Consider the following 6,558-nt stretch of genomic DNA (forward strand, 5'->3'; position numbering starts at 1 on the left):
GCCAGGGCCAAAACAGGAAACGGGCACACGCGGCCTGGATCACGCCGTATCCTGCTCCGTATCCACCGTGCCCTCCCCGAACGGCACGCGTTGAATGCAGCATCGTGGGAGGGATCGTGGGTGGTTTCTTTATTTGGAAGGGCGAAATGTCCGCCCCTCCCTCTTTATAAGCAGGGGAAACAGGGGCAGTTTGCCCACTTCACCGGTTGCTACTCCATTCTCCAAAATCTCCGCCGCTCTCCTCCTTCTTCTCAAAGTCGAAAGAGAGCAGAGCTCCACCCCCCCCCCCATTGCCACCAGCATCACCAACGCCGCCGATCTCCCCCACCACCTCCGCCATGGCTCCAAAAGCCGACAAGGGGAAGGGCATGAAGTCGGCCGAGGCGCAGCGGCTCGCGGTGCTGCGGAAGGAGCGGGCCCTCTTCCCCCCTCAGCTCGGTGCGCAGGAGCTGAGGGAGTACTACTATCTCTTCTGGTCGACGGAGACGCGTGCGCATCCGCGCATGAGGGTACTCCCGGCTGCAGCATCGGAACTGGCTCCAAGCAGGTACCCCTTCTTCGCGTTGTTCTTCTACTGCGGGCTCTGTCCGCCTTTTTCTGATTTCTTCTGCGACATTATGAACACCTACGGGTTCCGCCTCCTTGACTTCACCCCTAACGCCGTTCTGACTATGGCAGTTTTAGCACATCTGTGCAAAAACTTTGTCGGAGTCCACCCAAACGTGGCCCTTTTCCTCCACTTCTTCATGCCTCGGGTTGAGAGAGGAGAGCCTCTTGCCGGCGGGATTGCTTGGATCTCGAGAGTCGGCAAGAAGGATGCGTATCTGGAGGGTGAGCTCCGTAGCAAGTGGGAAGAGTGGAGAGCAGAGTGGTGCTGGATCGTCGAGGAGAACCCGCAGCCGTTCACTGCCCTGCGCCAAGCCCCAATAGTGCGCGGCAATGATTGGAGTAATGTGGCCTCGGAGGACGACATGCTGAAAATTGCCGTCACCTGGATCCTTCGCCTCAGGCTTGCCGGGCTCACTGTAGGCGCCGTTGGTGCAGATTTCCTTCGCCGCCGCACCGCCCTCCTGCAGGAGAGGGGGAGACCTGCCTGGGAGTTCAAGAACTCGGCGGATATCATGAGGCTGCGCCCGGGCCTCAATTTCAACTTCACGGTCTTGGAATTGGACGCGATGCTTCTGGAGCTGTTCAAGCGCGACCCTCAGCACCCATTTATGTTGTCGCGGAATGTCGTTCAGTTGTGCAACAATTCTTCACTTGACCGCATCCGCGCGATGATGCCGTTGTGCGACTCGGACGGAATTACCCCAACTTGGCAAGAACTTGTGGATGACGTCGTGCGGGCGTTCTTCGACAACTTGGTAGAAGTGCCGGTCCGCGCTGATGAACAGAAGAGCCTCACCCGCGACACTACCGACGCGGAGCTGCAGCGCATCGCCACTAGGACGGAAGAGGCTGCGGCAGCAGCTGCCGCGGGCGAGTTCGGGTTCACCGTGGAGGAGGCGGAGGCAGCAGAGGTGGCAAGCCTGGCCGAGCGCGAGGAGTTTGCCGGCGAGGAAGATCTTGCCGGCCCTGAAGCTGAGCCGAGCGAGCCCGGCGAGGAGGAGCCCGAACCTTCAGACAGCTTGCCATAGGCGGAGCCCCCGGCCCCGCCAAGAAGGCGTCTCCGCAAGGCCGCAGACGCAGCGGGGTGGCAAACGGGTCAACAGCCGCCGAGCCGCGCGACACGCTCTACCGCAGCAAGCACCGTTGCCACGGGAGCGCCTCACGCCGCTGCGGCAACTGGAGCGGGGTCTTCCCGGTCCACCGCTGCTGCTCCTGCCAAGCGGGCTAGGGAGCCTACTCCTCCGCCTCGCTGCACCGGAGGCGAGCCGGACTTCGATCTCTCCGCGCTCAGCTCCGATGACGAAGAAGAAGAGTAAGATCCCCTTGCTGTCCTCGTAGTTCTTCAATTCTTGCTATCTTGTTGCTTTCGTCTTGTATCTGACTTGCTTCGATCTGAATCTATTCCTTTTCAGGACGCTGGCCCAGAGAGCGGCGAAGAGAGCCAAGGCCCCGGTGATTGTCATCGAAGATGATCCCACCGTGTCAGCAGGGGGTGTGTCTGAGACCACCTTGACGGACCCGGCAACTACTCCCCAAAGCAGCCCCCAGCGTAGCCCCCAGCATAAGTTTATAGTTTACTTCCTGCTGTCAGGCGCGCATGGGTGCTCTTTTCTCTACTGATATCTTGACTGTTGATTTGTGTAGGAGCAGAACAGCCCCACCAGGAATGCCCAGAAGCTGCTCCCGAAGTGCCATCTGCTTCGACTACGCCGCCAAGGGAGGAGTCCCCGGCAAGGGAGCGCTCTCCGGCAAGGGAGAACTCTCCGGCAAGGGACAGTTCTCCGGCAAGGGAAGGCACCAGTGATCCTCCGGCGGTTGAGACCACAACCGCAGATCCTAGCACAGGTAATCTTCTTGCCTGGAAACTTTCCTTGGGTTTTTCTTCTTCTGATTTTCTTTTCTGGATTTTTTCTTGACTTTTCTCCCTTTTTCGTTCCTCAGATCCATCTGCTGCGGAGCCAATGGACACCGAGGACGTTGGCGAGGAGAACGCCCGCAGCAACAAAGACGATGCCGCCGCCACTGAAGAAGAGGCCGGTGCTGATGATCCCGCCGGCGAAGAGGCCGCCAAGGCTGCTGCCGCAGAAGCTGGCGAGGAATCCGGCGATCGCACTGACGGCCCCGAGGCCGCAGGAGCGCCAGGCGCTGCGCCGACCGCCGATCCCTCCGCCGCTGCTGCAGAGCCAGGCTCCAAAGAGCCGCAGCCCGGCGCCTACCTGAAGGCCGGCGATGGCATTTTCATCAAGCTCCCCTGGGCGTCGAGCTACAGGGCGCCGGTCGAAGGAGAAACCTTCGACGAAGAGGTGCTCGCCTCCGCTGGGCTGGCGCTTGTCGACGCACCAAGCAGCAGCAGCGACGAGTCTGAGGAGGAGCGGCTTCTATGGAAGCTGCTGTCTCTTTACCGTGCCCGCCAAGCCAAACTGGCGTCCCGAGAGGCGCTCGTTGCGAAGGCGGGGTTGACATTGAGAAGCGCGCGGAGGAGCTCCGGGGCCTCCGGCAGGAAACTCTCCGGTCCTTGGCGGAGGAGCGGGAGCAACTTGTCGAGGAGCGGAAAGCCTTCCTCCTCGAGAAGGCTGAAGCTGAAGAGAAGCAACGGCTTGTCGCCGAAAGGCTATCTGCGCAGGAGGGTGATTTGGCGCAGCGCAAGGTCAATCTTGACAGCCACGAGGAGGAGCTTGCCGCGCGCGAGCAAGCAATAGGCGGGGCGCTCAAGGAAGCAAAGGACGCCGCCGCAGCTGCTGAGGCCGCCAAGAAGGAGCTGGAGATGAAGGTGGCGCAGCTAGAGGCAGATCTCAAGGCGAGCGGCGAGGAGCTTGCCGTGCTTAAGCGTGAGCGCGAGAAGGACGCTGCCGCTCATGGTGAGCTGCAGGGTCTTCTCGCTGAGAGGGGCAAGGAGCTTAGCGCCACCAAGGATTCCAATGCAGACCTGGAGTTGAAGCTAGCCACGTTGACTCAGACGCTGGACGTCACCAGGGAGCGAGAGGTGACCTTGTCGGAGAAGGTCAAGGCCGACGAGGAGCTGCTGGCAAGTATCGCTGTTACCCAGAACTCATTCAGGGAGACTGTGGAGCACTGGACCGAGGGGCCGGTGAATATCGCTGCAGTCATCGACGGGGAGCTGGCACAGCTGGGGATGGAGGACTTTGGGTATCCCTCTGACGAGCATCTCCAACTCAGCGCTAAGCTCAGTCTGTTCTTCAAGGGCGTGGCGACGGCACTCCAGCGACTCCGGGAGGAGATCCCAAAGCAGCTGGCCGACGAGTCGCGCAAGATCTGCGCAGGAGCTCTCCAGAAGGTGCTGATGAAGGTGGCCTTCCGCAATCCAGGCCTCAACTTCACCAACATCCTCAAATCCTCGCCATCGGATGCTGATCGGGATGCGCTCAAGGCCCTTGTCGCACCCATTGTGGACAAGGTGAGCGAGATCAAGAGGGTTGAGGGCGATCGCGTAGATTAGGCCGCCCTTCTTTTCTTTTTCTTTGTCGCCGCTGGTCATGTCATGAGAACATTCTGTTAGAGCTGCGACAAGTCATCTTGTAATATAACTCTATTTTGGGTAGAGATTTGCTATGTTATTTCCTTTACTTGATTCCCTGCTTTGTATGTTTTTACCCTACGCTTTTAGGGAACTTGTCGGCGCAGGCACATTTGCCGCGAGCGCTGAGTGCGGGACATCAGCAGCCTGCTGGCGATGCCGCTTCCGACAAGAAACCTTGTCGCAACTAGTCGCAGCTCACTTAAGTTGTTGAGCGGACTTGAAACAAAGTAAGGGCGCAACTAGCTACGAGTTGGTTCCTCCGCGCACAGGTTTTCCATACAAAGAACGGTCGTTCAAGGAATATAACTTAAAAATTTAAAACTGATTGCTCAAACTTTGGCAACTTAGCTTTTCTGTCGTTTGCTTCCCGGTAATGCGAAACTTGCTTGAATGACGCCTGGTCCACATCATAATCTTCTCCTCCCCCCCCCCCGGCAAACTTGTGTGCGAGGGAACCTTGCTTTTGTTGAGAAGAAGAAAGAAGAGAAAATAAAGATATGGAGCCTTTCGGCTCGTTATTGCCTACCGGGGGTAGGTGCTGCACAAAGTGTCAGATAATGTATGCAAAAAAGAATATGATGCATGAAATTGACAAGATGTGCGGAGCACATGAGCTTTACTTATGCACGGGATCTGCGCCCGGCTTTATACAAAGGATTACATGCAACATCGGCAAGACTTGTACAAAAGGTGGTTGCCGGAACGGGTTCCGGCAACCGCGCCCTACGGGTAAAATTTACGAAGATGCTCAATGTTCCAGGAGTTGCTCACCGGAATGCCATCTTCGGTCTCAAGGCGGACAGCGCCAGGCCTAGTGACTCGTTTCACCCGGTAAGGGCCTTCCCACTTCGGCGTCAACTTGTTGGAATTCTTGGTGGACTGAACGCGCCGAAGAACAAGGTCACCTTCCTCGAAGCTTCTGGCATTAACTTTGCGGCTATGGTAGCGCCGCAAAGCTTGCTGATATCGAGCAGCTCGTACAGCAGCCTGAAGACGATCCTCCTCAAGGAGCAGCGCGTCATCTTGTCGCAGCTGCTCTTGCTCAAGCTCATCATAAGCGAGCACTCGAGGCGACCTGTATACGAGTTCCGTGGGGAGAACTGCCTCCGCTCCATAGACTAGAGCGAAAGGTGTCTGGCCAGTGGCTCGATTTGGCATCGTCCTGACCGACCAAAGAACCACCGGCAGCTCCTCAATCCAGTTTCTTCCGCACTTGCGCAGCCTGTCGAAAGTCCTGGTCTTGAGCCCGCGGAGCACTTCAGCATTTGCCCTCTCTGCTTGACCGTTGCTTCTCGGATGAGCAACAGAAGCGAAGCAGACCTTGGCGCCAAGATCTTGGACGTACTGCATGAAGGTGCGGCTCGTGAATTGCGTGCCGTTGTCGGTGATGATCCTGTTAGGGATCCCGAAACGGCAAACAGTCGACCTGAAGAACTTGACTGTTGACTGTGCTGTCACCTTCCTCACTGGTTCCACTTCTGGCCACTTTGTGAACTTGTCGATCGCATCGTACAAGTACTCAAAGCCCCCGACAGCTCGGGGAAAGGGGCCGAGGATGTCGAGCCCCCAGACCGAAAATGGCCAGGATAAAGGGATTGTCTGGAGAGCTTGAGCTGGCTAGTGTATCTGTTTGGAGTGGAACTGGCACGCTTCACACTTGGTTACTTGTGCAGTTGCATCCTGGAGGGCTGTCGGCCAAAAGAAACCTTGCCGGAAAGCTTTGCCGGCAAGTGCTCTTGCGCCAATGTGGTGACCACATATGCCTCCATGTATCTCTGCCAACAGCTTTTGTCCGTCTTCCCGACAAATACACTTCAATTTCACACCGTTGAGTCTTCTTCTGTACAGTGTGCTGTCGACAAACTGGTACATACTTGACTGCCGGGCTACTTTTTCCGCTTCTTCTTGCTCTTCGGGAAGTTCTCCTGTCTGAAGGAAATGGACAATGTGCTGTGCCCATGCTGGAGCTTGTGGCTCGACAACAAGGACTAAAGGCACATCTGCTGCTGCGGGAACATCCGCTTCTATGGCGAGAACCTGCGGCTCAGCCGGAGCTTGATGTTCCCCGTCAAGCTTGCCGGAGCAAATCTTGTCGGGAGTGTCTGCTACGACGGAACAAACCATAAGGCTTGCCGGAGCAGACCGCTCCTCAGCACCCTTGGTGCTGATCTTGGGGACTTTCTTGGCGGCGGCTTCAGGGAGCTCTGCCGGAGAATAGTCACTAGAAATCAACTTCCTCTTCTTGCTCTGTCCAGTTGATGGCGTTACAGATGGTTGAGTCAGCTTGAGCACAAAGATCCCCGGTTCCACGGGCAACATTAGTGCGGCGCACTTCGACAGGCCATCAGCTATGTCATTCTGAGCTCTTGGAACATGTTCCATCTGCAGGCCGTCAAAGTGCTCTTCTAGCT

This window comes from Triticum aestivum, chromosome 2B, assembly GCF_018294505.1.
Source record: "Triticum aestivum cultivar Chinese Spring chromosome 2B, IWGSC CS RefSeq v2.1, whole genome shotgun sequence".
Taxonomy (NCBI): domain Eukaryota; kingdom Viridiplantae; phylum Streptophyta; class Magnoliopsida; order Poales; family Poaceae; genus Triticum; species Triticum aestivum.